Source organism: Lissotriton helveticus, chromosome 6 (assembly GCF_964261635.1).
Source record: "Lissotriton helveticus chromosome 6, aLisHel1.1, whole genome shotgun sequence".
Classification (NCBI taxonomy): Eukaryota; Metazoa; Chordata; class Amphibia; order Caudata; family Salamandridae; genus Lissotriton; species Lissotriton helveticus.
In genome coordinates this window covers 1,276,623,633-1,276,633,225 of record NC_136067.1, presented here as the reverse complement: position 1 = coordinate 1,276,633,225, position 9,593 = coordinate 1,276,623,633, and positions in this window count along the sequence as shown.

The window sequence follows — 9,593 nt, the reverse complement described above, 5'->3', positions numbered from 1 at the left end:
GCCTTCTGGGCACAGTAGTTGATGCCTGAGTAGAGTAGCCATGGGACGGCTTCCTCTGTTATGGCTGAGGAGCATCACCCCACTGCTGAAAGCAGCAGATCAAAATGCAAAATAAAATAATAATAAAGCAATTGTGTAAACTGCTTTATAATCATTTTATAATACTTGTAGGAGCCGGTTAGAACACTGCAGCCATAATCCGAGTCCTGGGGGCGTGGCCATCAGCAGGAGTTGTGGGCACTGGGCACTGCTGCCGGTGCACATGTCAGTTTGGCCGGCCGTCTCAGGATGGCCAAACCAACATGCGCTCTGACACCTCCCCAACATGAGCTGCATTGCTGGGTGGAGAGAACAGCAGACGCAGGCATCTACTCCCCTTAGGAATGAAAAAACAAGCCCTCTCAGGCCAATCTCAGTGCTTCTTGAAAAGCACTTGGATTGGCCGTAGAGGACTCTGGGATGCTGTGCTCATGGGAACTGCAGTGTGCAGTTGCTGGAGCAGAAGAGCACTGTGAGACCTGTCTTTTTCAATGGATTTATCCCCAGACTTTTTGCTTTTTGTCCGCCTGTTTCTGACCTGTTTTTGTTGGTTTTATTACTCTGGGCACTTTACCACTGTTTATCAGTGCTACAGTGCTTTTGCTCTCCCTGTAAAAATGGTGGTTTACATGATTGGCTTGTTTGACTTCCTACTAAGTCCCTAGAACTTGGCACTGTGTGCCCAGGGCCTGTAAGTCAACTACTGCTAGTGGGCCTGCCGCACAGATTGTGCCACCCACACAAACAGCCTTTCAAAGGGGTCTCAGACCTACCACTGCAGGGTCCGCGTGCAATCTCTACTGCCATGTCGACCTGGCAAGTCAAACCACTTCCCTTTTATTACATGTGAGTAACACCTAAGGTAGGCCCAAGGTATCCCTGTGGGCATGGTGCAGTGTATGTGAAAGGTAGGACATGTACTAGTGTGGGTGACATGTCCAGATAGTGAAATACAGTGTATTTAGTTTTTCACTATGGAAAGGCTATCTGTCCGATAGGACAGAATGGGAGTTTATTTATTACATCTTATAGGTGTATCTTCCCATTGGGACAAGGTAGAAAGATGGAGTTTAGTACGCCTGAACTCAGAATATAAAAATGCTACTTTTTGCAAAGATGATTTCTATATTGTGTGTTTGAAAATGCCACTTTTAGTAAGTGTGTATTTTCTTGCTTAGCCATTCTTTATGCCTCTGCTGGTTTGTGGATTGACTGTCTGGCTTTGGAGTGACTGGGGATGTGTATTCTCTGCAGACAGCCACTAGGGGGTTGAGGTCTGTCCTGCCTTTCCTGGATCAGTAAGGGCTGGGCTGAATAAATCTGGGCTACACTTAGAGTAGTGGGAGGAGATTTCCTTGCACCTGAATAGGCCTGGTCTGCCTTTAACAATGTTGTCTCCACCTCCTGCCAGGAAGCTGGGACAGAGAGAACAGAACTGGTTTGGACTGAGCACAAACACTCTCAGGGCCAGACTGGCCATAGTGGGCACTGGGCGTTTCCCGGGTGGAACAGAAGGGTGGGGGCGGTTTTCATCCGTTGGGGGCCATTTTTGTTTCTGGGGCCGGTTTAATCGGCCCCTTGTAACAAAAGCACTGCAGCAGACGTCATGCCAGTCGCCCCCTCCCCCCCTCTGGGGCCAGTTGGAAGTAATTGCCAGGGCTGGTTTGCTATCCCAGTCCGGCCCTGGACACTCTCTGCCACAAGAGAACAAAGGGAAATGTGGTATAAATACTGAGGCCCAGACCCCAGGACTTTAAAACTCGCTTGGATCAAGGAACCTGCCAAGAAGAAGAGCTGAGAAAGCTGTGAGGAGAGACTACCACTTTGCTGTGTTCTTTGCTGTGTTAGCCTGCAGTAGCTGCTTCTGTCTTGAGAAAGGATTGGACTTGACTTTCTGTAACCTTTTCTGCAGAGTGACTCTAAGAGCTTAAAATAGAGCTTGCGCCCTGTTCAAGAAGTCTCAGGAACAGCAAAGACTTCCCATCCTCTGGGTACCACCTCTGGGATCATGCATTCCAGTTGCCATAGAGGGAAACAGCAGTCTGATGCCAACGTTGATACAACTGCTGGATCTGTGATCTAAAGACACTGCAGAGGGCACCGCCACACTTCGCACCACAACCTCGTCTCACTGACGATGACCGCCGATGCCACCGAGCTTCTGCTTGCACCGTGACCTGTGGGCACCGCAACGAGCACCGCCTCACTTCACACCGCCGCGCTGATCTCCCTGATGTCACTGGACAACCAGCACCGAGCCGCTGCCAGCACTGCGGCCTGAGGGCACCACATGCTGCCCCGCTCCATGGCTATACTTCACACTGCAACTGAGATGGTTGCCGCAACTGGCCCGCAAGGGCACGGTTGGCCGAAACCAAATGTACTGCTTACAAGGCTTCCGACACTGACTATGGTCCGCACCGACGCGGTCAACTGAAACTGTTTGATTTGGTTGTATTAAGCACCATGGTAGCCCCGGACCGAGCTACCGGCTTGAAGGAACTGCATTTTTGAGGTTATTCTTGCAAAGTGCATATTTTTATTACCATATGTTGGATTTTTAATGTTTTGATCTTGTTTGGTTTAGGTAAAGATTACTTATTTTTCTAAATTGGTGTTGTGTCCATTTGTAGTGTTTTCACTGTGTTACTGTATTTGTGTACAAATGCTTTACACACTGCCTCTGAGATAAACCTGTCTGCTCATGCCAAGATATCAAGCGTGTCAGCAGGGGTTGTCTAAGGGCATAATTACCTTATACTGACTAGAAGCAAGGGTCCCTACTTGGACAAAGGTTCAAACCATTGCCAACTAGAGACGCCCATTTTTAACAAGCACCGAGGCAAAGAGCGGAAGAAAAGAGTCATGGAGGATGCGGCCGGCAGCAGGAAGGTAAGTGTAATTTTTACCTCCTGTTTTCTCCCTCACTGCACCCCCCCAACCCCACTTTATGTCAGCAACAGTTGGCAATGAGAGTAGCAGCAGCTCTTTACTATTTCTGAGTTTTGCTTTACATTTAGCTAGATATAAATAAACCGTTATTTTTTAGATTTCTGTTCAATATGTTTCAGGTGGCCTCAGTGAGCAGGGAGAGAAGGCAGGGTTGGCCGCTGTCTTCACTGCTCTCTGCCCTGGCAATGGAGCATCTGGTCCAAAGACTCAGACAGCAGGGACAAACCTCAGGCATTCCACTGCATGGAGATGCACACATCGTTTTGTTGTATGCGGATGATGTGTTGATCTACATATGGGATATTCAAGAAGGCATAGAAGGATTACAGAGGAATTTCGAGCTGCTTCAGGACAAGCTGTGAACTGGGCTAAGTCTTGTTTGTTCCTCTTATATCCGGACTGCACCCCAACAATATTATGTGGTTGACTCTTATCCAGTGCATTGTGAACCCTGCACATTTCGCTACCTCAGCATCGACATATGCCAAGAGACCCAAGACATAATCGTTGGCAATCTCACCAAAACTGTTGACTCTCTACAGCTGCAGAAGGTGTTCTGGGATACGCTGCCACTCATGGTACAGGGCACAGTCTCCTTGACAAAGATTGTGATTCTGCAAAGGCTGCTTTACTTTTTCATAACCTCCTGGTTCACATCCCTAAATCCACTTTTTGCCCTGTATGCTCAGCGTTAGTCAGCTTTATCTGGAACAAAAGGAGAAGGTGCTTTGTGCTCTGCAAATTGCAGTTGCCTGTGGAGCAGGGGGGTTGGGTGCCCCTAACTTTGAACATTATTATTTGGTGACGCAGTTGCAGTGGTCAACGTGCTGAGTCGCCAGTCACCTTGCAGAGGAACTGGCCTCCTGACATTACCCAGGTGAGGCAAATAGCCGATCATACCTTCCTACCTAATGCCAAACTTCCATCATATGCGAACAGTTTGTTTTGGATAAAGATACCAGCCTATCCAGTAGTTTGCAACTCATGCCGATTATACCCTGTTACTCGCCCGAGATCCCATTGAGTTCACTTGAGCCCTTTGGGAACATGCTGGGTAGGGCAAGGGTGGAGGCCTGTGAGGCAGCAGGAGAGAGTCCCCTAGGCCTGTTCCAAGGTGGTTTCCTTTTGCCCAATGAGCAGTTGCGTGTGGAGTATGACCTGCCAGAGGGGCACTTCCTAGATTATGGTAGATGTGGCATTATTAGAGAGACACTGGGGCATCATAGACACTGAACCTGCCCAGCACCCTCTGATACATACCTTATACGTAATGGGTGGCGGTCGGAAACTTATAGTATCGCCATTGGCATCCTTTCCTACCCCTCAAATATAACATACATGCCAATAAATAAACACACAACACAATTTTTTCATTTGGGTAAAGTTGCTGCAGGTCTTTTACATACACCGTTATGTAATAGGTGGGCTACCTTATGAGCGATCCAAGGGCAGGAAACAAACAGGGCCACTTGCCCGCCTGATGAGCCAGGCAGCACTGGGGCGAACCCCACCTGTGCTGCCCTTACTGGTGATCCTCTTCCCGGATCACGTGACACTTGGTCCCTTCTTACTCACGCCCCTTTCAAGGAGGAGCATAGCATAGCAAACCCCCCGGTTGTTCAGGCCGACAACCACCCAAAGGACTAGTGGGCGCCTACACGGTTTTCCAGGCACATCATATGAGGCTCCTAGGATTCGGCTCTGGTACCCATCATGGTGCCACGCAGAGGTACCCTTCTATACCCCTCTGCTTCCAGATTGCCCTGTAACTCCCCCTACAAGGATAAAGAAAAATTACAACTTTCTCTGCCTCCTGCCTGCCACAAACCACGCCTGGTCAGGGGTAGGGCGGGAGACAGCATGTCGGGCGCACATAAGAGGGCACCAAAATGGTGGGGGAGGGATATATACCTTCCCTAAGTCCTGGCGCCCAAGAAGCGATGCCCCTAGAGGCCGTGACCTGGCTGGGGGGACTCCACCCAGAGTCCCTGCCCCTGATGGAGGCGGGGGGTGTGGGGTGCCCTGGTGACACTAGAGTGCTGACCTCTCTAGTGGCCCCCAGCGGGGGCCTCGGCAGGCCGCATAGTATCGCCATTGGCATCCTTTCCCACCCCTCCAACATAACATACATGCCAATAAATAAACACAAAATACAATTTTTTATTTGGGTAAAGTTGCTGCAGGTTTATTACATACACCATTATGTAATAGGTGGGTTATGCAAGGGCAGGCAACCAACTGGGACACCTGCCCACCTGATGATCCAGGCAGCACTGGGGCGAACCTCACCTGTGCGGCCCTTACTGGTGATCCTCTTCCCGGATCACGTGACACTTGATCCCTTCTTACTCACGCCCCTTTCAAGGCGGAGCATAGCATAGCAAACCCCCCGGTTGTTAAGACCCACCACCACCCAAAGAACTAGTGGGGCGCCGACACAGTTTTCGAGGAACCTCCCATGAGGCTCCTAGGATTTGGCTCTGGCACCCACCACGGTGCCACGCAGAGGTACCCTTCTGTGCCCCTCTGCTTCCAGATCGCCCTGTAACTCCACCACAGCTCTGGAGGTGGCCACCGTCACTGCCAGAGCCCCCCACCAAAACAGCTATAGTCTTACCCGCAACCTCTCCTGTCTATAGCCTCCTGCAAATCTAGATGAAAGAGAACCATCCCTACTGGTTATAGATGCCCTTTTGGCCTGTGAAGCTGTGCCAAGAACTATTCACCCCCTACGGGAAAGTTCCACTGCGTCACATGACTTCACCCCACGTCAACTCTGGGCAGGACGGTTTCCGACACCGTGGATCACAATGCCCTATTTACTGCTCTTACCTAGCTGCCGTCCTTCTAGCACGATGTGTACCTGAACACCTGTGTCCAACATCTATGGGACTGCAGCCCACTTGTTGGGTGACCACTCCCATAACCCGCCTGCCTACAAAGGCTATTAGGGCTAGAAGGGTTGACCTTAACATTTGAACAGTCTCTTAGCTTTCGAAATCATGACACACAGGAAGGTTCATAACCAGAAGTATGTGACAATGAGCAAGGCAGCCCTCCAGCACTTACCCTACATCCCTTATTCCTTGTGGGAATTTCGCCCACTCAGCTCCCTCTGTGGTGAAACCCCCTAGGAATACCCACTTAGAGAATCTGTCTCATTTGTACAAAGCGCACTGTCTGCAATAGTAGCCCATTGTGCTTGACACCTTATTACCCCATTTATTGGGACGGCAGCACACTATGTTGGCTGACTGCGTCCACACCAAGCATGGCTAGAATAGCTGACCGTGCGGGGCTTTTGAGCTTAACTGCAGAGGTCACCTACCCTTGGTTCTGGGATGCACTTACTTCCCCCGTTGACCTGTCAATTGCACAGACCCCTCTGTGTTTTTGTGAAGCACGCATGCCCCCGAGGCATGATGTCGCTGAATAACCGATGTATGTTACCCACTCGCTGATACGCACGTATTGCCAACAGCCCTTACTTGTATTGATGGAATGCTAGATGATTCCTAAGGACTGTTGACTTAATACTCCACCCAGTTTGGCCCCAAAATTCAGGGACAACCCAAGAAGTAGTCTACCCCAGCGCTGACTATCAACGTATTTGGGACACAGCTCACAGAAGATGCCCTGTCCAGTCTCTGGTTCTAGCCCATACCAGGATAACCTAGGGGCAGGCAAGTCTGTGGGAACCAGAAGGGAACATATGTGCAAATACCTGCCCTTTCCTGAATATTGGGAATGCCCCATGGTCTAACTACCCTGTCGCCATTTGTCTCTAACAGTGTTTACCAAACTTTGCACTGCAGCACACTTGTTAGGTGACAACTACCACAACCCACCTGCTGCCCTGGATAAGGCGCGGGTGAATATGTCTTAACTGAAGCAACCTGTAACCTGCCATCATTTGCAGAGGGCACATTTTAGCTGCATCGACCAGACATAGCAAGACGAGACGGGCTTGCGAGCCCCTCTCCCATCAATTAAAATTAACATAGTCCATCAGGGGCCAAGGCATTGCATTCGCAGCACCTCTCTTCGCAATGTAATTGCCCAGAGTAAGTGTAAAATTGTACTTTCCCACCATAGGGATGGTCAACCAGAGCAAAAAAAAAAAAAAAAAAAAACAGACCTGGGCATAAGGTCCCCGTTTCCTAACGTAAAACAATAATTATCCTGCACCATTATCAAATGTGCCACCGACACCCAATGCGCCGTCCACCTGTTGCTATGCAGATGTCCTCGAATACAATGACTTCAGCGACCTATCCCCGTTCTGCCTTTGTGGTCAACAAACCCTAACACACCGTGTGGCAGTTTGTGCATATCATTCTAGGTTGACTAATCCCTAATGTGCTCCCTTCCCTGGATGATCGCCAGTACGAGGGTACAGACTGATGACCAAGTGCTCCGCCAGCCAATATCACCAGTCAATGAAACCACTGCTAGGTGGCATGCCGAGCTAAGCCCACCCAGAACTTGCCTGCCAATGCGTTAGGACCAAGCATTCATCGCTTCTTAAGCCATCACTATCGATGGTAGGCACGCCCAGCCGGTGAGACTGGTATTATGCGGCTTCTGTCAGTGCCTCCGGACATATACTACAAAACCACACTAACATTTCAGATACTAGACAACCTGTCACTTCTATCTGAAACTCGATAATCATTACAGAATGCCAAGTGACTTAAAAAGATGCTTATCAAAACCATGGGAACACCTGGATTTGAACATGTAACCTTCAGTCCAGAGTCAGATACCTTAACCATTAGGCTGTAACAGCTCCATGCGGTGCAAAGGCTCTTTGCTATAAGAGGGAACCTCAAATACAGTGCTTTCTTTAACTGCCTTTGCATAATGTGCAGACATGTGACCTTGGCTTGGCTGGCTGGAGCCACGCTGAGGTATTGAAATGCTATACATGAGCGCCTGTTAAATTCACCTATTCAGAACAACTATCCTCATGCCTCACTACGCCACTGGAGTCAAGCTATCCTGGCTGAAGACAGCTGATAGCCAGAAACCGGTCCTAAGATGCTTAATTCCAGTCCAGGGAAGACATGGCTTGGCAGTTCGGGCTGGACTGTTCCCATGAGGCACAGGGTCAAGACTGATTTGCATATGGCCATGTCTGAAATGGGGTGGCTTGGTGAGCAAAATAACAATGGATTAAACCCAGATCTGTGACTGGGGGTGAATGTTTTGCCATTGTGCAACATTCGGTCCATCATCTTGTGTGTTTTGCTGTTCACCCTATGTGGGAAGGGTATGCCCAGACGTGGGTCCCGTGCCCACTACGCCACTGGAGTCAAGCTATCCTGGCTGAAGACGGCTGATAGCCAGAAACCGGTCCTAGGATGCTTGATTCCGGTCCAGGGAAGACATTACTTGGCAGTTCGGGCTGGACTGTTCCCATGAGGCACAGGGTAAAGACTGATTTGCATATGGCCATGTCTGAACTGGGGTGGCTTGGTGAGCAAAATAACGATGGATTAAACCCAGATATGTGACTGGGGGTGAATGTTTTGCCATTGTGCAACATTCGGTCCATCATCTTGTGTGTTTTGCTGTTCACCCTATGTGGGAAGGGTATGCCCAGACGTGGGTCCCGTGCTCACTACGCCACTGGAGTCAAGCTATCCTGGCTGAAGACGGCTGATAGCCAGAAACCGGTCCTAGGATGCTTGATTCCGGTCCAGGGAAGACATGGCTTAGCAGTTCGGGCTGGACTGTTCCCACGAGGCACAGGGTCAAGACTGATTTGCATATGGCCATGTCTGAACTGGGGTGGCTTGGTGAGCAAAATAGCAATGGATTAAACCCAGATCTGTGACTGGGGGTGAATGTTTTGACATTGTGCAACATTCGGTCCATCATCTTGTGTGTTTTGCTGTTCACCCTATGTGGGAAGGGTATGCCCAGACATGGGTTCCGTAATCACTACGCCACTGGAGTCAAGCTATCCTGGCTGAAGACGGCTGATAGCCAGAAACCGGTCCTAGGATGCTTGATTCCGGTCCAGGGAAGACATGGCTTGGCAGATCGGGCTGGACTGTTCCCATGAGGCACAGGATCAAGACTGATTTGCATATGACCATGTCTGAACTGGGGTGGCTTGGTGAGCAAAATAACGATGGATTAAACCCAGATCTGTGATTGGGGGTGAATGTTTTGCCATTGTGCAACATTCGGCCCATCATCTTGTGTGTTTTGCTGTTCTCCCTATGTGGGAAGGGTATGCCCAGACGTGGGTCCCGTGCTCACTACGCCACTGGAGTCAAGCTATCCTGGCTGAAGACAGCTAATAGCCAGAAACCGGTCCTAGGATGCTTGATTCCGGTCCAGGGAAGACATTACTTGGCAGTTCGGGCTGGACTGTTCCCATGAGGCACAGGGTAAAGACTGATTTGCATATGGCCATGTCTGAACTGGGGTGGCTTGGTGAGCAAAATAACGATGGATTAAACCCAGATCTGTGACTGGGGTGAATGTTTTGCCATTGTGCAACATTCGGTCCATCAACTTGTGTGTTTTGCTGTTCACCCTATGTGGGAAGGGTATGCCCAGACGTGGGTCCCGTGCTCACTACGCCACTG